Genomic DNA, 15,497 nt, shown 5'->3' with positions numbered 1-15,497 from the left:
TGTGCAGTTTGAAGGACAGGGCAGAGTCAAGGGTTACTTTGTAGAGTACCGCCACTCTACAAAATTTTGTTCTCAATTATTGGCTGGTGTAAACACGTCATGGGTACACCACCAAATAAAATGCTCAGTTGACGGGTGATAGGAGCATTTATCATTACTGTCAGCAGCACATCACTGTACGTAAACAGGAAGTGTGCTGCCGGCCACTAATTGATCACTGACCATCTTGTATTTAATGCTCGTTTACGGATCTATATCTGTTATTTGCTGGGGGTGCTAAGATTATTTGAATGCATTGTGAAAACAGCTGTCTCTGATGAGAAGGGACAAATTATTTACTAATAGCCAATCAGATTGCTGCCTCCATTTTCCTGAAACTTTTTGGAAAATTGGCAAATACTCTGCTTGAACTTTTTTGTATTCTCCCTTACTTTGGAAATAGATAAACTGGACGTATAAGCATCTATTTGGAGCATGCCATAGTCACCTTGAACCTCCATTTTTCTCACTATGTCTAGATATTGTATTAGTAACAGATCTCACAGAGGATCTCCTCTACGAATATGCCTCTTCTGAAAGGCTATAATAAGCCATAGAATTATATATAGCTCGGTCGTCTTTATGCCGGAGCCATCGCAGTCAGTTACTATTATGTCAGCCCCGCAGTCCTCTCGGTTTTAAGGGAACTTCCCATATGTACAAGTCGGAGCTTGTTCCAGGACCTGCCAGGTTTCGCCTGACAACTGACAGTTCAGTAAGCAGAACATGTGGAAACTTTTATGCCGAGATGAATTATAACCATTATAGAGAGAATTTCTGCTTTACATCAGAGGGATCGTAGTTACTGCTTGTCGGCGAGAAAGAAAAATACATTTTAGCCCAATTTATCGCTATTAAGAGATGAAATGATTGAACTTGTACAAGTAATCACGGGAGATTAACCGCGAAGCATTACAGAGAGCGCTAATTCACCATTGTATCATGCTTCTGGGCTACTTTACAATAAGCTATATGGATGTAACACGAAATAACATCATGTAAAATACCGATGGTGTGGGAAAGAGAAAATCAAGCACAAATAATTCATCATGGATGAAAACAAGCAGATGACTTCAAAGGGACGAAAAACCATCAAGAACGAGGATCGGAACCGGGTGAGTGTGAAAAAAACTTTATCTACAATATTTTATAGTTTGTTGTTATTTTGTTACTATTTTATATTTTACCTTTATTTTTTCTCACATTTAATTAACATTTTGACCTATAGAATTCTGGGCGTCAGACATGTACCCGATGATAGCGATCACGGCTCTTCCATTCTGATACAAAGCTACTAGAGATGAGGAAAATTACTTGCAGGACCTTGGTCCTGTAGTAGTTCGTGGACTGCTGGATCAGACCCTGAAACTTCTTTATACCTGTTTGTATGGGCATCGTGCCTCAACAATGATGTTGCACCAGGACTACAAATCTGAAGGTTCTTGCCGGAAGGTAGGAGGGCTGCCGGAAGGTAGGAGGCTTGCAGGGCTCTGGTCCAACGGACAGGTGCCCACCAACATGGTCGCTGGACCAGAGATCATTTTGCTGCCACATCGGTGAGAGATGCTAACGACCACACATACCGAGACACGTTCATGAAACCTGACGATCATGCACATATCTTGCTGGGTCGTAACGTCATCGGCACTGTTGTGGGTGGCACAAGGACAACCCTTTTAAGGAATATAGAGGTACCATACTGCCAAATGGTGCTGGTATGAACCAACTTATTGAAGCTGGCAAAGACTGGTATCAGAAATCCCATTAGCTGGAATGGAGGAGATGGCTTCAGATAGGAAAAGGGATTGGGCATTGTGGGCATCCCATCAATTTAAAGGGGTTCTCTCAACTCCTTTTCTTCAGTAGCAAACTGCTCTCAGCCTAATACTTTACAGTGGGCAGTGTGCTCCTGAAAATTAACGCCGCTGGTCCAAAGTGTGTGCTTTTCCAGGATTCTCGGATCCAGTGATCTGGCAAGCTCCAGAGCGCCACAAGGAGTAAAGTCTGGCGTCTGCTTGTGCTGTACGCTCCTTACACTACGAGACCTCCCTTGGGTAGAGAGGATTTTTAATAAGAGGCAATTTGCTTGTTTTTTTTACAAGCACTTGGAAATTTTAACCACATAAGAACTTGAAACAATCCCTTTAACCCGGATACCAGGCTAATACATGAAGAAATCCTAATAATAAAACCCTATTCATGACTTTAGAAAAAAGGACAGACGACAGATGGTGAAGAGGTTTGTTTTGTCTCGTCTGCGTCGTGGCTGTTCACACTCAGATATGGATGAACCCGACAGGGGGATGAGTAATGAGAATTTCCCTTCGACTCATTGAGATTTATGTGTGAGAAGCTGATCACCCTGGGACATGTATATCTCTATATCTGCGCTATATGGTCTCAGTCAAGTGTGAAACCTCTTTCACAATACCTCAGCTGGTGCGGACGGTATATTTAATCACTGCGCTGATACTGACGTGTGGGAATGACTTGTACAAATCAAGGGTTTCCAAGCGGCTAAAAATAACTAAGAAAATGCAGCTATAAGACATGGCTGGGTCCCAAGAACATTCTCCCCAAGGTCTATCACCTTAGAGTGGATTTCCATCCTCTGTAAACCCTTACGGATCGGTCTTATTTGTCCCTTAAGGATAAAGCAATTTTTTTTGTCTGATATCCTAGAGCAGTGATGGAGAACCTTTTAGAGACCAAGTGCCCAAACTGCAACCCAAAACCCACTTATTTATCGCAAAGTGCCAACACTGCAATTTTACCTAAATACTGAGGCTTTTGGGTATGTGCACACATTGCGGATTCTCAGCGTTTTTTGCGGTGCAGAAACGCTGCAGATCCACAATTGATTTACAGTACAATGTAAATCAATGAGGAAAAAAAAAAACGCTGTGCAGATGGTGCGGAAAATTCCGTGCGGAAACGCTGCGGATTAAAAGAAGTAGCATGTCACTTCTTTTTTGCGGATCTGCAGCGTTTTTGTGCCCATTCCATTACAGAAATCCGCAGGGGTAAAAAAACACTGAAAATCCGCAAAACCGCACCAAAAACGCTGCGGATCCGCACAAAAAACGCAACACATCCGCAGCTGCGTTTTCTGCCAAGACATGCAGAATCCGCACTAGAAATTCCTAAGCCTAATCCGCAACGTGTGCACATAGCCTTAGTTTAGAAAAAAAAAACGGCTTATACAGACAGACGGCGGTGGCAGAACAAGCAGAGGGAAGAGAGAGCAGGCGGTGGCAGCAGAGAGCAGCCACAGACAGTGGCAGGGGTACCAGACTGCAGATATAAAGGAATATGCTTCCTATCCAGGTATATGCCTCTTATCCTGGTATATGCACCCCATCCTGGTATACATGGCCCCATACTACAGTAGTATATGCCCCTCATCCTGGTATATGCACCTACATCCTTGTATATGCACCTACATCCTTGTATATTCCTCCGATCTTGATATATGTCCTGTGTCCTGGTATACATGCCCCCATCCTAGTATATGCTCCTACATCTTTGTATATTCTCAATCCTTGCACATGCTCCCTATCCTATATGCTCCTCCCTCCATGTATATGCTCATCCATCCTTGTATGTGCTCCCCCAATCCATGTTTAGGCTACCCCAATCCATGTACACCCCCCATCCTTGTATATGTCCTACATCCTGGTATATATGCTCTCCCATCCTTGTATATGCACTTCATCCTAGTATATGTCCCCCATCCTGCCCGTGCCGCTGTTCCAACGCATAGATAAAAAAAAAAAAAAAAACATTAAATACTGCTACTCACCTTCCTTCTTCCCCGGGGCAAATCGTCATCTTCTGAAGCTGGCAGCGGACTTCAGCTTTCAAGCAACAGGGGCGCATGACATCACTGTCATGCGTCCAGTCACATGTACCCCAAAGTCAGCTGTTGGCCAGCAGCGTGTATTGCGGCCCACGGGCCTGGCAAGTTTGTGCGCTGCAATACACTTCAGCTGGATGTGTGTCCAAGGACGTACATCTAGTTGAAGTAGGGGCTGGAGTTGCCTGGCTCCTCACCCGCCAGTCCCGGTCCATTGATGTGAAACGGCGATGGCACGCGTGCCCGCAGGGAGGGCTCTGCGTGACCACTCTAGCATGCGTGCCATAGATTCGCCACCACTGTCCTAGAGCCATAACTTTTCAATTTTTCTATCAATGTGATAGCATGACGGTTTGGTTTATTGGCATCACTATAAGGTACATTACGTTAAGTACATAACATTAACCGATTTTTTTTTTTTTTTGAGCTTATGGAGACAAAAATGGCAGACTAAATTTAAAGGGGTGTTCCCAATTCCACCAGGTAGGCCATAAATGTCAGGTACACATTAGACTAATGTTGGCTGCAATCTTTGTTATTGGCGGGCTTGGATGACGGTCCAACATGTAGGAGTGCCTACCGACTCTCAGGTGATGTCCAGGGAAGATAAGGATCCAGCGCGTCTGATTTCAGGCTGATGTTAAAAGAGATAAGTCTTTTCCGCACCATCAGAGAACACATGGAGTTGTGAGAGATGGCTGCCGGGGTGAGTGTCCGAACCAGATCTCTATGGTGTCTGTGGCCCCTTTGGCTACATTCACACATCCGTATGAATCCCAGACTGGCCTCGGGTCTCCTGCCCCGGACATTACAGCCTCATAGACCTATATTTGGGTCCAGAGACCTGCAGCCGGTCCGTGCATCACACTGATGTGTGAATTGGCCTTTGTTGTCGGTTCTCTCTGGAGAAAGGGCCCCGACTTATAACATCAACATTGGTCAGCTGGTCGTGCTCTGTCCATTCTCATCTATGGATGTCCTAAGGATCGTCACATCTTTCAGACATTTATGGCATATCAAATAAACATCCGAGATGAAACAACTCCTTTAATTCTACACTTTTTTTCCCTCAAATCCTTGGTTATACACCGCTATTGTGTCTTTGTAAGCTCTATTGTATACTTCATTGTTCTCATAGGCTCACATGACATGCATTTGGGCTTAATTCTGTCATTGAGAGCATTGATGGATGGAGTCCTCAACCTGACTGACCGAGGCAGCCCCCAACCTGACAGATGGAGCCTCCAAACTGACTGACAGAGGGAGCCTGCAACCTGACTGACCGAGGCAGTCCCCAACCTGACTGACCGAGGCAGTCCTCAACCTGACTGACAGAGGGAGCCCCAAACCTGACTGACAGAGGGAGTCCCAAACCTGACAGATGGAGCCTCCAAACTGACTGACAGAGGGAGCCTGCAACCTGACTGACCGAGGCAGTCCCCAACCTGACTGACCGAGGCAGTCCCCAACCTGACTGACAGAGGGAGCCCCAAACCTGACTGACAGAGGGAGCCTCCAAACTGACTGACAGAGGGAGCCTCCAAACTGACTGACCGAGGGAGCCCCCAATCTGAGGGAGCCCCCAACCTGACTGACAGAGGATGCCTCCAACCTGAGGGCGCCTGCAACCTGACTGACAGAGGGAGCCCCAACCTGACTGACAGAGGGAGCCCCAAACCTGACTGAGGGAGCCTCCACCATGACTGACAGAGGGAGCCCCAAACCTGACTGACAGAGGGAGCCCCAAACCTGACTGACAGAGGGAGCCCCCAACCTAACTGACAGAGGCAGTCCCCAACCTGACTGAGGGAGCCCCCAATATGACTGACAGAGGCAGTCCCCAACCTAACTGACAGAGGCAGTCCCCAACCTGACTGACAGAGGGAGCCCCCAACCTAACTGACAGAGGCAGTCCCCAACCTGACTGAGGGAGCCCCCAATATGACTGACAGAGGCAGTCCCCAACCTGACTGACAGAGGGAGCCTCCACCATGACTGACAGATGGAGTCTCCAACCTGAGAGACAGAGGGAGCCTCCAACCCGACTGACGGAGCCAACCTGACTGACAGAGGGAGTCCCCAACCTGACTGAGGGAGCCCCCAATATGACTGACAGAGGCAGTCCCCAACCTGACTGACAGAGGCAGTCCCCAAACTGACTGACAGAGGGAGCCTCCACCATGACTGACAGATGGAGTCTCCAACCTGAGAGACAGAGGGAGCCTCCAACCTGAGAGACAGAGGGAGCCTCCAACCCGACTGACGGAGCCAACCTGAGTGACAGATGGAGCCCCCAATCTTTGGTCTACCCCTTCAGACACAGCTAATTTCCATTTTAGCATTTCCTTTTTCTCCTGGATTTCTGGACTTTTCTTTTTTTCCGCCATTTACCTCATGGGTTTCTTTTCTTTTTACTTGTTTCCTTAGGTCCCATAAAGCTGCCCCTGTGCTGGGATATCCTCCCATAAAGCTGCCCCTGTGCTGGGATATCCTCCCATAAAGCTGCCCCTGTGCTGGGATATCCTCCCATAAAGCTGCCCCTGTGCTGGGATATCCTCCCAAAAAGCTGCCCCTGTGCTGGGATATCCGCCATCTTGTTGCGGCCCCTGTGCTGGGATATCCTCCCATAAAGCTGCCCCTGTGCTGGGATATCCTCCCATAAAGCTGCCCCTGTGCTGGGATATCCTCCCATAAAGCTGCCCCTGTGCTGGGATATCCTCCCATAAAGCTGCCCCTGTGCTGGGCTATCCTCCCATAAAGCTGCCCCTGTGCTGGGATATCCTCCCATAAAGCTGCCCCTGTGCTGGGCTATCCTCCCATAAAGCTGCCCCTGTGCTGGGCTATCCTCCCATAAAGCTGCCCCTGTGCTGGGATATCCGCCCATAAAGCTGCCCCTGTGCTGGGCTATCCTCCCATAAAGCTGCCCCTGTGCTGGGATATCCTCCCATAAAGCTGCCCCTGTGCTGGGATATCCTCCCATAAAGCTGCCCCTGTGCTGGGATATCCTCCCATAAAGCTGCCCCTGTGCTGGGATATCCGCCATCTTGTTGCGGCCCCTGTGCTGGGATATCCGCCATCTTGTTGCGGCCCCTGTGCTGGGATATCCGCCATCTTGTTGCGGCCCCTGTGCTGGGATATCCTCCCATAAAGCTGCCCCTGTGCTGGGATATCCGCCATCTTGTTGCGGCCCCATCCGCAGTGTGTCCACCCTTCAGACGCTGCGGTTATATGCAGAGGACGCGGAGCCCCGCCACCATAGAGGACTGACAGGAGACCTACAGCAATGGGGATCCGGCACTGGAAAATATGGGGAAAAAACAAAAGTACTCCTAAAGGCTCAAATATAACAAACTGTACAAAATACTCACAAATATGACAAAATACTCTCAGGATGGCTTCTGTTGCCAAAGCTTCATATTTCATGACCGAGTTGTGCACATTTGGTAAAAACTCCACTTTTTCCCCTCAAACCTCCGTAATAACCTCAGAAGACAACGACTGGGGAGAGAAAACAAAAGAGCGGGAAAATGAGCGCGTACACGGGGCAGCCGCCGGGTGGGCGTGTTCAGACGGCGGGGGGCGGAGCTGCCGCGAGTCCACGCCCCGGCCTTGTATAAGCGGCTTACGTGCGCGCTCCCGCTGACGGACAGCAGTGACGTCGCCTCCGCCGTGGACGCTCCCGCTCCCCTCCGCAGTGTCTTTCTCTGAGGGCGGAGGCGCGCGCTTTGGGCACGGTAACTGCTGCTCGTCGTAGAAGAGGAACGAACCGGGGCCGGCGGCGGAGGAGGAGGTGGAGGAGAGGAGAGCGGGCCTTCACCTCACAGCAGCACGGCTGGGGCAGAGCAGAGGTGAGCGCCGCCATTGTGTGAGGCGGACGGGGCCGAGCCCCGGTGTACCGGCAGCCCCATTGTCTCCGCGGCCTGCCATCCTGACTCCCCCATTGTTTTCCGGTCTCCGCCATCATTTCCTCACGTCCTTCCCATTCACCGGGTATTTTTTACGCTTTCTCTCGTGTTACCATAGCAACAGCGGCCCCCTCCCAGTGCTCATTGATAAAAAATAACGAGCGCTCACAGAAAATAATAATCTAGTGATGGCGGCTGGTCACAGAGAGGAGCCCGTCTCCTCCAGGGCTGTGCTGGAGCCAAATGGGTCGGGGAAGGGGCAGCGAGCGTCCATCTCACGGGTGGGTGCGCGGACAGGGCGACGAGGGTCCGTCTCACGGGTGGTGGCGCGGACAAGGCGACGAGGGTCCGTCTCACGGGTGGGGGCGCGGACAAGGCGACGAGGGTCCGTCTCACGGGTGGGGGCGCGGACAGGGCGACGAGGGTCCGTCTCACGGGTGGGGGCGCGGACAGGGCGACGAGCGTCCGTCTCACGGGTGGTGGGGGCGCGGACAAGGCGACGAGCGTCCGTCTCACGGGTGGTGGGGGCGCGGACAGGGCGACGAGGGTCCGTCTCACGGGTGGGGGCGCGGACAGGGCGACGAGGGTCCGTCTCACGGGTGGGGGCGCGGACAGGGCGACGAGGGTCCGTCTCACGGGTGGGGGCGCGGACAGGGCGACGAGCGTCCGTCTCACGGGTGGGGGCGCGGACAAGGCGACGAGCGTCCGTCTCACGGGTGGTGGGGGCGCGGACAGGGCGACGAGGGTCCGTCTCACGGGTGGGTGCGCGGACAGGGCGACGAGCGTCCGTCTCACGGGTGGGGGCGTGGACAAGGCGACGAGCGTCCGTCTCACGGGTGGTGGGGGCGCGGACAAGGCGACGAGCGTCCGTCTCACGGGTGGTGGGGAACACGGACAAGGCGACGAGCGTCCGTCTCACGGGTGGTGGGGGCGCGGACAAGGCGACGAGCGTCCGTCTCACGGGTGGTGGGAAACACGGACAAGGCGACGAGCGTCCGTCTCACGGGTGGTGGGGGCGCGGACAAGGCGACGAGCGTCCGTCTCACGGGTGGTGGGGGCGCGGACAAGGCGACGGGCGTCCGTCTCACGGGTGGTGGGGAACACGGACAAGGCGACGGGCGTCCGTCTCACGGGTGGTGGGGAACACGGACAAGGCGACGAGCGTCCGTCTCACGGGTGGTGGGGGCGCGGACAAGGCGACGAGCGTCCGTCTCACGGGTGGTGGGGGCGCGGACAAGGCGACGGGCGTCCGTCTCACGGGTGGTGGGGAACACGGACAAGGCGACGGGCGTCCGTCTCACGGGTGGTGGGGGCGCGGACAAGGCGACGGGCGTCCGTCTCACGGGTGGTGGGGGCGCGGACAAGGCGACGGGCGTCCGTCTCACGGGTGGTGGGGGCGCGGACAAGGCGACGGGCGTCCGTCTCACGGGTGGTGGGGAACACTGACAAGGCGACGGGCGTCCGTCTCACGGGGGGTGGGGGCGCGGACAAGGCGACGGGCGTCCGCCTCACGGGTGGTGGGGAACACGGACAAGGCGACGGGCGTCCGTCTCACGGGTGGTGGGGAACACGGACAAGGCGACGGGCGTCCGTCTCACGGGTGGTGGGGAACACTGACAAGGTGACGGGCGTCCGTCTCACGGGTGGTGGGGAACACGGACAAGGCGACGGGCGTCCGCCTCACGGGTGGTGGGGAACACGGACAAGGCGACGGGCGTCCGTCTCACGGGTGGTGGGGAACACGGACAAGGCGACGGGCGTCCGTCTCACGGGTGGTGGGGAACACTGACAAGGCGACGGGCGTCCGTCTCACGGGTGGTGGGGAACACTGACAAGGCGACGGGCGTCCGTCTCACGGGTGGTGGGGGCGCGGACAAGGCGACGGGCGTCCGTCTCACGGGTGGTGGGGAACACGGACAAGGCGACGAGCGTCCGTCTCACGGGTGGTGGGGAACACGGACAAGGCGACGGGCGTCCGCCTCACGGGTGGTGGGGAACACGGACAAGGCGACGAGCGTCCGTCTCACGGGTGGTGGGGGCGCGGACAAGGCGACGGGCGTCTGTCTCACGGGTGGGGGCGTTGGCAAGGCGGTGGGCGTCCGTCTCACGGGCGCGGACAAGGCGACGGGCGTCCGTCTCACGGGTGGTGGGGGACAAGGCGACGAGCGTCCATCGGGGGGGTCGGTTGGACTGGGCGACGAGCGTCCGTCACGGATGGGGGGGGGGGTGCGGATGGGGTGATGAGCGTCTGTGGGGGGCACGAACGGGGTAACTAGCATCCGTCATGGGTGGGGGGTGCGGTCGGGGCGACAAGCGGTCGTCGCGGGTGGTTAGGGGTGGACGAGAGTCGTGGTGGTTGGTTCCCCCCTCAGAGAAGGAAGAAGTGAAAACCCACACGGACGCAGGAGGCGATGATGGCCTAAGACAGGGATGTGTGTGCGTCAAGTCATCAAAGGGATCCAGCAAAATGGCGCCTGTTGGACTTGTGCAGATCACGCCTTTCTAGTTGTGTGGTTTTACCGCCAGTGAAAGATATCATGTGGCCACCAAGCCCACTGATTGGCTGGAGATGTCATGTGCCACTTTGTAAACAAAGACTTTGTGGACCGCCAGAATCTGAGCGCTGGGGTTAAAGAGAGATATTTTTTTTCCTGAAAAATAAAAGCATCGGTTCTATTAGAACAATGGCTCTTTTGCACAAGTTGATCGTTTAACGTACAAGTGAAGTGATCGATTGACGCTTTTATTTGGGTTCGTTATCAGCCACACATCGTTGGTGTAAACAGGAGAGGTACGGTATGGGGTACATAGTAGCGGATTACAGCCCCATCATTGCTCCTAGACCATTAGAAACACGAACCATAGACTTGGTGGTCTATGCGAATGCTTGATACGTTCAACTTGTGGCTGCTGGAGAACCGAAATCCTAAATCTTCCGTTCTGGTGATCGGTGGCGGTGCCAGCAGATACGTTTGCAGTATCCAATGTGCGGGGTCCTCCTATACTGCTGACACCTGGTGGATAATCCATGTGAATATTGTGCCCAGATATCTCATCTGTGTGTACACGGCCATAGCGGCTCTATAGTTTTTGTAATTTTTTTTGCTCTTCTTCTTAGCTCTGACCCAGAGTGTGATCGTCTGTTGTCCTGACCCGTAGACTTATGACAGTACAAGATTCATGTTGGTTACTTATTTTTGCGGCGCCCGGCTTCCATCGTGCATGGAGCAGTTTGTTGCAGTGTCGGTGTGCAGATAATAATGCACTTGTCAGCTCTGGATGTTGTGAATTAGTTATAAGGGGGGACTGGTTTTATTTATACATGTCATGTCTGATACTTGCACCTCATATACCTGATCTCTAGGGTCTTGTCTGCTGCCAGTGTTAGCGGCCTGTTTACCAGTGATGCATGTTTGGGCCGGCACCTTCTATATTGTGCTGAGACTGTTTTGCACGTCCTTCCTATGGTGCTGTTTACTTCCTGTGTGTATAGTGTTACAGCCGCTATGTGTCTGCAGAGCAGATTAATCCTAGTTTGCAGAGTTGATATGGATTTGCATAAATATATTTATCTGCTGGCGATCCACACGTTCTTTGCCTATTGAGGATCCCCGTCTGATCTCCATTTCTGTTTGGAGACACTGCTGATCTCTTGTGATGTGATCTCGCGTGCGGGCTTTGTTGTCGTGGTGGTTTTTTACATGCCAGCATGGCGAGGCCTAGCTTTATTCTTGCAAGGGTCTTGCGATATGGGGGCGGGGGTCGTCCATGACACATCTATTGTTCCCAGCATGCGGCTCCTGGGTATAACCTCTGCAGGCGAAGGACTGGCCTGGTTATTATGTCTTCATGCTTGGTTGTTCTAGCGTTTGCATTGAATGACTTGCTAAATTGCAATGGTGATACTGAGCAGCGAGATCCGATTTCTTCTTTTCTGCTGCTCAACACAATTTTTTTTTTGCTTGTTTATTAACGCTGAGGCAGAGTTTAGGAGTATCAGTCTGGTGGAGATGACCAAGGTACTGAAGGAAGCTCGGAGAAAAGTCTTTTTGGAGGTGCAGATAGGAGGATGATGCATGAGGCCCGATGGTCGTGCATAAATGTGATGGCACAGGTACCCAGAAAGCAGAGGAAATTCTGTTTCTCAGCCATCATGTGATGTCCATGGGAAGGGGCCCCTGCTCCTATCTGTTAGCAGTGCTGATGAACAGTGGAAAAAGCTGGCGCTGGGCACTGTTCCTGGAAACAGGGTGAGCTATGGAGTGACAAATCCGCCCATGTTGGCTAGGACTGTAGATATTGCAGTGTCCCAAACTAGGAGAAAAAAAACCATCTAGGACCCAAATATATAATTTTTAGTTTCTAAATTTTGATCCCAGATTAATGTTAGAAGTAAAAATGGTTTCAGAGCGGAGTATCTCCTTTATTCCGCCTATTTTCTTTACCCGAAGCCCTAAAAATTGGGATTCAAGGCAGATCTGTTAAATGGGCCACTGGCTTTTTGAAGTGGGCACAAAAGCGCAGTCAAGGTCACTTTTGTTGCCTCTTCCCCCCCCCCCCCCAAAAAAAAATATAAATTTCTGGGAATATGATGCTTAGAATAGTTGTTTTTTTAATGCATTTAAAGGTGTTCTCTGACTTATTTCTTTATTTTTTTTAATACCTTTTTTAGAATAAACTGTGGGATGGATGCTCCCCTAGTCGCAGCACCGTGGATGCAGTGAATGACGCTCTGGAGGTTAGTGCGACTTGGGAAGAGATGTTTGCTCCGTTCATAAGTCACAGGACTGCCGAAACGAGCGATCGGTCAGGTGACAAGAAAAATCAGTTTGTACTGTTCCAGTCACCTTTCAGGAACGAATGCCTGGCTTCAGCGGTCCTGTGACTTCTAGACGGTGCAAACATCGCTTCCTTAGTTGGCGCAGTCCTCTGAAGCAGCAATGCGCTGGATTCTCACGGCTGCTGATGAGTAAGTACGCCTCCATCTTCCCGTTTTTTTGTTTAAGAAAAAAAATACTTGCGCCTTGAAACCATATAGTACATCATGCTGCCTTCGGATACGGTAGGGAAAACTTGCTGACAAATTCCCTTTAAGTGTAACCGTTCCCTTCCAGTCGGACATATTGTGGTGTGTACAATACTAAAATGTTGTCTATGCTCAGTCATGGTACATGCATCAGAATCTGCATGATGCTACCAGGTTGGGAATCGGTTGAAGGTTATTTTCCAGCCTAGGCGTGTCGTGTGCTCACAGTAAGCCATGGACTTGAAATCCAGGTGTGTATTGTGAAGTTGCTGGACCTAAAAATATGGCACAGTCTCCTGGCCAACGAGGATTGTTGATGCCACCTTGGCAATAGTGTGGACATCTTCACTGTGCGGTGGCTCAGCTGCCACGACTAAAAGACCGGCTGCCACAGAGGGCCGACCCGAAGAGATCGAATCGCTCATTTCTTCTTGTCCTTTGCAGATTCTGGTTTGCGTTGTGGACGGTTCTGGTCGCCATCAGGAGCCCTGTGTAGAGTTTGCTGTGTGTGGACATGCAGTCCCTCAGCGTGGCTCCTGTGGCTGCTGCTGGGGACGTTGTTGTAGGCTTGTGCATGTCGCAGTCCCTGACATCCCTCACATACAGCTTATTACACACCGGTAACGCCTTTAGTGCTCAATTACAGAGCCGCGTTTAAACCCTTCACAATGTCTTTTATGTGCTGGAAACACCTACACAGGTTCCTTCTGACTGCTCCGAAACGAGGAAATGATGACAAAATGATCATTTTCATCTTCCTGTCCAATGGGGTTTAATCTTATCTGGAAAAATCCTAAATCCCGTGAATTCCACATAATCGCTCCCATCCGTGGTGCCTACGTTCAGAGGAGTGACCGTGCATTGCACCGCATGATACCGCAGCCAGCGAGCATTCCTGGGGAGCATCCGCCATACTGTATGTATGTATGTGCCTCGAGTCTCCGGCTAGATGGGCACAGCAGTGGTCTGTAACCTATCGCTCTCCTGGCATGCCCTGACTGTCTGCAGCAGCTGGTGCATGCTGGGAGTGGTAGTTTGGCAACAGCCGGACGGGCCCAGCTTGGAGACAAGTCCCGTGTATTACAGTTCGGTTACTGCTGCTGATGTGTATAAGCCGACTCAGTGAGCCATAATGACTTGACCCGATGTGATCTTAGATCATCTCTACTATTGAAACCCAATCTGGCTTATTGTGCAGGTGACGGAGAAGTTGTCGCTGGATAGATGATTGGTTTTGTGGTTGTACTCGGTCTTGATGGTAACAGAATTGCATGTTAGATGTGGCACTATCATGGTGTAAACCCAGGCTTAAATATGATGGCGTCCGAGGTAACTGTAGGCAAAGCCCCTGCTGTACCTTGTGCTCTGGTTGTCCTCTTCTTTCTCCTGCATCATCAGATCTCCATGGATGTGCTGAATTATAATGTCTGGTGATGTCATAGTGCACAGCAGATGTAGTTGTCTTCTGTTTCCTACGTTTTTGGTGATCAGGCCATGTGCAGACCTGGGTATGGGCCACTGTTTGGCCCATAGGCTCAGTGGCCAGTCACGAAGAGCCATTGCAAAAAAACAAAGTCTATACTGCGTGGATAGAAATGTATATATGTGTATTTGTGGAGGCCTCCTGCAAGCCAGAACAATGCCATAAGACAGGGGTGTCAAACTGCATTCCTCGAGGGCTGCAAACAGGTCATGTTTTCAGGATTTCCTTGTACCGCACAGGTGATAATTTAATTACCAACTCATTATTTGTGTAGGTGATAAAATTATCACCTGTGCAGTAGAAGGAAATCCTGAAAACATGACCTGTTTGCAACCCTCGAGGAATGCAGTTTGACACCCCTGCCATAAGAGCAAATTTCTGGCCTCCGTCTGAACAGGGTCCTATGGGAAAAGCTCCCAGCATGCACTTTAGGCTAAACGCACGATCCTTGGGTGCCCTTGGAGTAAGAGCTTTCATGGCCAGTCAGTAGCCATGTTTCCAGCCTCAGCCCAGAGTTATCATGCACAGGTACAACTTTTAACGGTGAGTCCGACCTCTCGCCCCCTATGGGAGTGATGGCTGTCAAAATATATTGCACATCTGTGATGGACTGAACAGAACATGCCCTGAGCTTTCTAAGGTGTTTTTAAGGACCTGTTTTTGTCAGCTCTATATCTGGATGTGTTTGCCGATTATTTGCATATGATTTTGAATTACACACAAGTCTCTCCATCGAGCCGACATATTCATAGTTGAAACTGTCAAATTTGCTGCAGACCTGAAAATCTGAGAATGGGGTCCCGTGAAACGCAATTTTCATGCAGATCAGAAGAAAATACAATGTAAGAAGCAACACCTGATTCCCTGAGAGCGCAGTCAGTGCAGTGGATGGACCACTATCTGTGAGAACTGTAGAGCCCCTGAACGCTGGGTTGTGGGGGGCTATGAGTTGGGGGCTGTAAACTTCTCATATGAAATTAGTCTTACACCAGCGGTACAGGGCAGTCAGCCGCCAGCGAGCCCAATATCCAATTACTGTGAGTAGCGCTCCGTTACCTGCCGCTCTATAGGCCATTGTTTGTATTCTGTCTTCTGGATCCAGTGATACTTATTAAATCCTTAATGCTGCATACCTCTGAAACCCAAATGTCTGCGCTCCCAGCTGTAATCCGACAGCAGAGGGGAAAA

The 15,497-nt window shown here is 51.5% G+C and overlaps 1 protein-coding gene across 2 annotated transcripts in view; it reads left to right on the top strand.

The window, feature by feature from the left end:
• Positions 1–1,030: 1,030 nt before the first annotated feature.
• SIAH1 (siah E3 ubiquitin protein ligase 1) overlaps positions 1,031–15,497 on the top strand; it is a 36,143-nt gene continuing 21,676 nt past the window's right edge. The window contains exon 1 of one of the 2 annotated variants that reach the window (XM_069739353.1): positions 1,031–1,154. The gene's annotated coding sequence lies outside the window, so the exon portion shown is untranslated. Of the gene's footprint in view, positions 1,155–7,539; positions 7,744–15,497 lie in introns of those variants that run through there. The other variant, XM_069739352.1, reaches the window with a different exon arrangement.

Source organism: Ranitomeya imitator, chromosome 9 (genome assembly GCF_032444005.1).
Source record: "Ranitomeya imitator isolate aRanImi1 chromosome 9, aRanImi1.pri, whole genome shotgun sequence".
NCBI classification, from domain to species: domain Eukaryota; kingdom Metazoa; phylum Chordata; class Amphibia; order Anura; family Dendrobatidae; genus Ranitomeya; species Ranitomeya imitator.
This window is presented reverse-complemented; position numbering and strand designations above follow the sequence as displayed.